We start from the raw sequence: 7,938 nt of genomic DNA, 5'->3' as shown, positions 1-7,938 counted from the left end.
TTATAATAAAATAATTATTTAAATAATTATTTAGAAGTAAATTTAATAGTAACTTAAATTTAAAAGAATAATTTGCTACTATTATTAGTTTAAAATATCTTTATTCAATGACGTATTGATTATTTCATTAATTTAACCATAGGAAGATAAAGCATCTTTTTCAAATTTTATTGTTTTTATAATTATAACTTTATATATTTTTTTGTGAGGAAAAAATATTATTACTTCTAAAATTTTACATACTAAATAGAGATTATTTTACAAGAAATTTAGTTTTCAATGAAAAAATTGAAAATTTCATTTTCGATTACCTATATTGAGATCAGTATCACACTGTGCGACGGACGATACAATATAAAACAAATTTCAATAGAATTCTCGAATTCTGACGGTCGATCTTCTAAATATCCGGATTTGTATCAGGCCTATTTCAATAAATTAGAGAATTTCGAAAAAGAAAATTGATTATGTACTAGTGATTGTAGCTTGATTATATATTTCTCAAATAGAGATTGACATAATAATTATTCAACAGCACTAAATCTAAAAATCTTCTGACAAAGTAATTCTAACATCGAAAGCCATGTCTAGCATTAGGCCTGTCAAGCTTCATGGAATCATGAGGTGACCCATTTCCACAGATGCGCAATAGATTGAAAGTAGTAGAGAGATCTAACGATCATTCAAGTTCTGAGCTCATTTGCAGAAATTCACATGACTCATCCGCAAATGAGATCAATTTCTGATTGATCGAATTCTCAGATCATGTGACTGGACTTTCGCCATTATACGCAATACGGATTTTCTTATCTAATTCCACCATATGTGAAATCACTAAATGAACAATTTTTATTTTCAAGTATTCAAAAACAGCCACTTCTATATAGTTTTTAATGTAGGAAGAATTTCGGGAAAAGATTTTCAGATTTAGTACTGCTGAATAATTATGTCTCCACTTGAGAAACAATAAAATCAAACGATTAATCAATCATTTTGAGAAGATTTTCAATTTTTTTTAGCAATCATTTTGTGATTAATAACTATTAAAAGTTCAGCGTCCCCTAATGACCAAGAAAAGCAATTTGAGTATAAAAGAAAGTATATGTTGAACTTAAATTAGACCATTCTACACATCTACCAAGTTTCATCAAGATTATTTAAACCTAAAAATGTTCCTTAAATTAGAGAATTAATTTTTATAACGCTCTTAAGTTAGAGAATTAATTTGTATAACGCTCAACAATCTTGAAACTGTACCACGTCTTGCTTGATAATTGTACAGGAACTGCTCGATGATCCATAAATCTTGAATGTTAAAAGATGTACAATTGTAACATATCTGTTCAATAGATATTATTAAAAAGCCCACGTAGTTAACGGGGACTATTCTAGTCTAACTTTTATGCTATTTTTGTGAATTTTTTAAAAATAAGATAAAGTTTTTTGGGACTTTTTCTACATATTTGTACATATTTAAAAAACGTTTCAGAATTTTTTTATTAAAAAATAATTATTAATGTGCGCTGTATAAAATATTAAATAACATCGTGAAAAATAAAACTAGGTCTATGGCTCCCACGATTCCAGCTCTTTTGCTCATCTGAAACAAAAAACCAAAAAAATTCCAATTAGTATGAATTTGGCTATAGCAAACTATATATTAGAACGAAGAAAAATACTGATAATTTAAAAAAATGTCATCATATCGAAAATTAAGTTTCGATTTTGCTTTTTTTTCACCAAAATTAGTTTTGTAATGTAAAAATATATATTTCGGCTTCCTAGTATCGGCATCCTAGTACACCTCTGTGAAGTTGGCACCTCATTTTTCCAAAAAATGAAATTTGATCACAGTTCCGAATGCACCTCGAAGAGTTCTGGAGTTCCTGTCCAAAATTAAGAATAGTTCCGGTGAATTAATATAAAAAAAAAAATTAAAAATTTGGGGTGCTAACTTCACAAAATGCAGAACGAAAAATCGCGATATCTTCTAAACCATTAATCCTAACGCTTTATGATAATAACTTTGATAAAACTCGTAAGGTGCTATCCAGAACTGTCAACAGAACTGCTGTAATGTTAAAAAATATTTTGTCCCTCAGATGTGAGAGAATCAGACGTTCAAAAAATTACGATATCTCTTAAACTCGTGGGGTGCTACTCACCAACGGTTTAAGAGATATCGCGATTTTTCGTTCGTTGAATCGAAAATTTCTAACACCCGAGAGGTGAAAATTTTTTAAAAGTTCTGGCAATTCTATTGACAGTTCTGGGTAGCACCTCACGAGTTCTAACGAAAGTTATTAACGCTTGTAGCATAAGACCAATGATTTAAGACCAATGATTTAACTTCAGAACTTTTCGGAGTGCATTCGGAAGTGTGACCAAAATTTCATTTTTTAAAAAAATGAAGTGTCAACTTCACAGAAGTTCCTAGTACGGGCTTGCTATATATGGGCTGAAGATGTGCGCACATGCACGATTCGATTGATCAACTGATTTTCGAGATATTATGAGATCAATTTGAAAAACATGGTGTTTTCGAGAAAAACGCATTTAAAGTTTTTCATACTGATTATGTAGAGATAATTTTACTTATGATCAACAGCTAAAATTCTCTTTTTCCATGTTCTGTCGCCGAAAACCGTTAAATGTTGCAACATTTTCTGTTTCTTCATTCTTCTTGTTCTCATCACCAAATTCTTTTGAAATAGGAAAGTCTGATTTTTCGGACCTCGCAGTTTTTTTTTGTGAAAACGAGCCGAAGATTGCTCCCTACCAAGTACAATAATTTTGTTAATTTTGCGAATCGAACTAATTCTTTTTACAGACATATTTTCTATATCAAATACTTGCAAAATATGTAAAAAATAAAATCGATTTTTTTTTATTAGACTAGAATAGAACTGCTAGACTAGAATAATAACTTCTTAAATCGTTTTTTTTTATGAATCCCATCACCAGGTTCTCAACTCAAATGTTTGAAATCTTCAGTTCAAAAACATGAAATTATCTTTGTAGAAACAAGAAAAATTAATTTTCAATTTCCTGAGTCATGAATTAAAATAGATTCATGATTTAAAAAATTTTGCTCGATTGAAAAGAAATAAAAGATAAATAAGACTTCTTTTCTTTCAATTTCGTATTATGGACAAAAATGGATTTGAAACTCTCAAACCTGCATAGGATTGAAGAATAAGAATTATCGCCATTTCAATCCTATGTATTAATAGATTAAAATGAATTGCATGGTTTATTTTTTTCATAAAATTTTTTTTTCGATTGAAAGAAATACAAATCTTATAGATTCAACCCCCCCTCTCCCCCCGTTATCATAAATTAAAATAGATTGCGGAGCATATTTTTCCGTAAAACTTTTTCGATTGAAAGGAATAGGAATCCCGTAGTTTCAATCCCACGTCATAGATTAAAATGGATTCAAACATTGTTTATTTGAATTAGATTAAAATGAATTCAAAAAATCAAAAATTCGAATTCAACAATGACCAAACGAATTTTAATCTTTTTCCGAATATTGAGCAGTTTTCAGGCAAGCATGAATATTACGAGTAGTGGGGGGGGAGGGAGGTTTAATAATTAATTGGAGAGGGTTTAAGCAACTTGCGTGCGTGATGACAATGCCATGATCTTAGGGAGTTTGCATGAAAAAAATAATACATTTTTTTTTGTTTATTATGGAAATATGCATTATTATAAATTTATGTATAATAAAATTTGTAATTTTTAGCAATAAGTAGGTATTAAAAAATTAAAATAAAGAAATTTAATGATATTTGAAATTTGACAAAACAATTTTGATTGGCTAACAAGTGCGTGACGTCACACTGTAATAAATCGTCTGCAACTGCCTGCTTACACTGAAAGGCTAAAGCGAAATCTTAAAATTTTCTTTTTAAAAATCTCTTTATAAATTAAGAATATTAAAAGAAAATGCCAAATCAACTGGATCCAGGATTCATTAAAGTCGGTTCAACGAATTTATCACAAATAATTATATTTATGATTTGAGAGTATATTATTAGTGATGAGTGATATAATGCTCCAGATGTTCGAGCAATAAAAGCAACTTTGTAAGTACATTTTTATTATTACAATGGTATTTTTTTCAATTTTATTCTAAGTAGCGTGAATAAATATTATAATGTATCTATAATATCATAAATCATTAAGAAAAAATTACTGACTCCGTTATACCCAGCAAACGAAAATAGATTGAAATATATTGAAAATTTTCAATCCATCTGAATCTGTATTTTAAATCCATAAAAATGGATTGGATTCCATATAAAAAATTTTTATAAATGTAAAAGTTTAAATAAATTAAAATAATTACATGAAATTCTATAGTTATTATTTTAAAACTTCTATACAACAAATATACGCTGTATAATAAAGGAAATATATTAATATAAACTATATATAAAAACAATTAATTAAAAATAAGGAACTTATATACAGAATGCGGCATTTTAATCGCCCCAGGCGAATATCTCAGAAACTAAGACAGATACAAGAAAAAATTTTATATAAAAGAAATAGATTTTCTTGGAATAAAGAAGGTTGAAATAACGGATTTTAGGGATGAAAATAATGAATAAGAAGCACTACCAAGATCAGGATCAAAATCAAGATCAAATCAAGACCAATATGAATTTTTTAAATGGAGTCCTCCATTTTTTATTGCATATTCTTGTAACACACCTCGAGAGCTTTCCAAAATACTATAATAAAATATTTTTTCGTGAAGTGCTTTTCAAGTTATAGAACTCGTTATAGTACCTCCGGTATTAGTATTACCCAAGATGTCCGATCGACGGCTAAAAACCTCTTGAATATTGTTCAGGATCTGGATACACATTTATCAAGATCAAGGCCACTGATTACATCTTTTATTTTCATTTTTACGTAAAAATGAATTTTTAATGCAAAAATAATGGAAGAATAAGAGGAACAACCACAAATGACCTTGATCTTGATAAATGTTATGCATTTTTTAATAAACAATGGCTTTTCCACTCACATTTTTTAATTGAATAGTATTTATGACCCATTTTAAAAGAAAAACTTTTTTTAATTTAATTGGATTTAAAAACTGCATTTCCTATTTAGAATTTTACTTTTAGCAGTATTCACGATGCACAGAAATAGTTGATATTATTTTTACATTCAACTGGATTGAAAAACTGCATTTCCTATTCAGAATTTTAAATTAAGCAGTATTCACGCACACAAAATACTATAATATTATTTTTCGATTAAAAAATATAGAAATATACTCCATGTCATTCTAATAAATGAATAAAAATGTATTCAGAATTGAAAAAGAATAGACATTTGTTTCATGCAATTTCTATAAATGAATAAAAATGCATTCGGGATTTATTTTAATACGGATTCATGAATCCGTATTTCTGAAAATCTGAATCCATTTCAATCCATTCTCGTTTGCTAAGTAGCGGAATAATCTATAGGTTATGTTAACGAGAAGATTATATGTCAAACGAGAAAGTTCTATTGTACAAAAAAATTCTCTTTGTACAAAAAAAGGGAGAATAGCCCATTTGGCAGCTTTTAAGTGTCTCGGCTATCTGCTTTTCTTATTTGGCGGTTATTATAAGATTATTAATTTTTTTGTTATTATTAATAAATATTCTAATAAGAAATATAATTTAATTAACGTTTTGTGATGCAATATTACTCGCATTTGATCCAATTTGGAATTAATTTCTAAATCATTGAGATATAACTGACAGTGATTTCATAATGATTCGAATAAGGATTTTATTCATTTTATTTCCATGTACCAATTTTTCCTTAAATCTGGCATTATTATAATGAATATTTTCAATTTCTACGAAGAAAAATACATAAGAAAACATATATAAATAAAACGATCCCCGAGTGATCGGGAAATCTTTGACAATTTGTACTTTCTTTTCTTTTGAATAGTGTATTTTGGAAAAAAAATGTTTCAGATAAAAGTTCTGTGACTTTGAGGAAGACATAAAATGATATCATTGATTTGACCTTGAGTGGCATCACTCAATGATATTTGAATTTTTTAAATGGAACATCCTTTTCATATCATATTCTTGTAGCACATCTTGAGAGTTTTCCAAACACTATAATAAAATATTTTTTCATGAAATACTTTTCAAGTTATAAGACTTGAAAGTTACCGCCGACATTAGCACTACGCAAAGTATCCAATCGATGGCTTTTGAATGTTGTTCAGGATCATGTCCTTAACATTCGTTAAGATCAAGATCACTAGAGGTTCTTTCTCTTATTTTCATTTTTAGAAATCGAATTTTTAATGCAAAAATGAAATAAGAAGAACAGACTTCAAACCTTGATCTTAATAAATGTTATCCAGATCATGATCCTGAACAATAGATTGTAAGAGGTTTTAGCCGTCGGTATCTCCAAACACCTTGCGTAATGTTGGTGATACTGTAACTTTCAAACCTTATAACTCGAAAAGTACTTCATGAAAAGTACTTCATGAAAAAATATTATATTTTATTATAGTCTCGAAATGTGCTACAAGAATATGCAATGAAAAATAGTGAGTTCCATTTAAAAAATTCAAAGTGACATTGTTCTGACCTTGATGACCCAAGGTCAGACTGATCATTAAATAGATCATTTGGAAACCCTTTTGTCTGAAATTTTTTTCTAAAATGCTCTGTTTTCGAGATAAAAGGGATGTACGGATGGTCTGAGACATTTCGTATACATGACAATATATTAAAAGTACAATCACAATGTTACCTATACCGAGATTTTCTATCCTGGCTCGTATGTCCTGCCACATTGTTACTACTGCATAATTCCTATAGCTTTTCCATCCTTTTCATCTGCCATATAGCGATCATCCAGATATGAAGCCTTGTCGCCAGAAACCAAGCGAAAAACGTAATAATACATACATATTTGTAATAATATAAATATATAAGTTTCTATAAATATATTGAATTTGATTATAAGAGAATGTAAATATAGTATAGCTTTCTTAATGGTGATTAATAGACCATACGAGTCTGCATCTCCAACTGAAATTGAATAACAAATTATTGGAGAAAATCAACCTTATCTAATGTTGCAATTTAAAACAAATTTATTACAATTTATTACTAATGAGATAACAATGAATTTTAAATCTACGACTGAAAATTTAGATGACAACTCTAATTTTATAAAGTAATCGAACAAGCTAAAACAAAACAATTTGATAATCAGTTGTAAGACATTATTTGAATAAAGAGGAAAGAACAATTTATATATTATCAATAGGAAAGATAATTTATACATTATCAATTCATTAGTTAATGTTTAATTTTTGTACTAAAAAAATTCATTGTCAGTTGATAATTTCATAACATTTGCAAAAGAAAAAATGTTTGAAAATTAAAAAAGCAAATTATTCTGATAAATTTTATTAATTTAAAATTATAAACATTTAAAAAATGGCATTTACACATTAAAAATATGTTTTTTTTATTAATTATGAATTCTAATTTTAAAATAATTTTTTTAGATATAGAATAATTTTACAAATTCCCCAAAATATCTTTACATTTGACATTCAATGTTTTAGCTTACGTTTTAGGCTATATTGGATATTTTTACATGAACATGATTAATATTTTTATAATTGTTATAATTAAAGAGCATAAAAAACGTATTTTATAAAATACGTACATGTACACATATTTTATACAATACGAAATGATCTTCACAACAAAAATAATTTCATTTTCCTAGTTCATCAACACGATATGAACTTTTAAATGAACGATGTGAACTATTTTTTTCTCACATTTTCAACATAAAAGAACAATTTTTCTGATTTTAATTGTTGTGCTTTTATATAAAGGTACAAAACACGTTTTGTACGTATTTGCTTTGCTTATT

At 27.7% G+C, this 7,938-nt stretch overlaps 1 protein-coding gene across 1 annotated transcript in view; it reads left to right on the top strand.

Annotated features, from left to right (window-relative positions):
• The window catches only part of LOC108685882 (protein bark beetle), a 65,130-nt gene that overhangs the window by 23,086 nt on the left and 34,106 nt on the right, over positions 1–7,938 (top strand). The gene's annotated exons all lie outside the window — the stretch shown is intronic.

Source organism: Atta colombica, unplaced genomic scaffold (genome assembly GCF_001594045.1).
Source record: "Atta colombica isolate Treedump-2 unplaced genomic scaffold, Acol1.0 scaffold161, whole genome shotgun sequence".
NCBI classification, from domain to species: domain Eukaryota; kingdom Metazoa; phylum Arthropoda; class Insecta; order Hymenoptera; family Formicidae; genus Atta; species Atta colombica.
The sequence above is the reverse complement of the archived record's forward strand: the minus strand, read 5'-3'. Positions and strand labels throughout refer to the sequence as shown.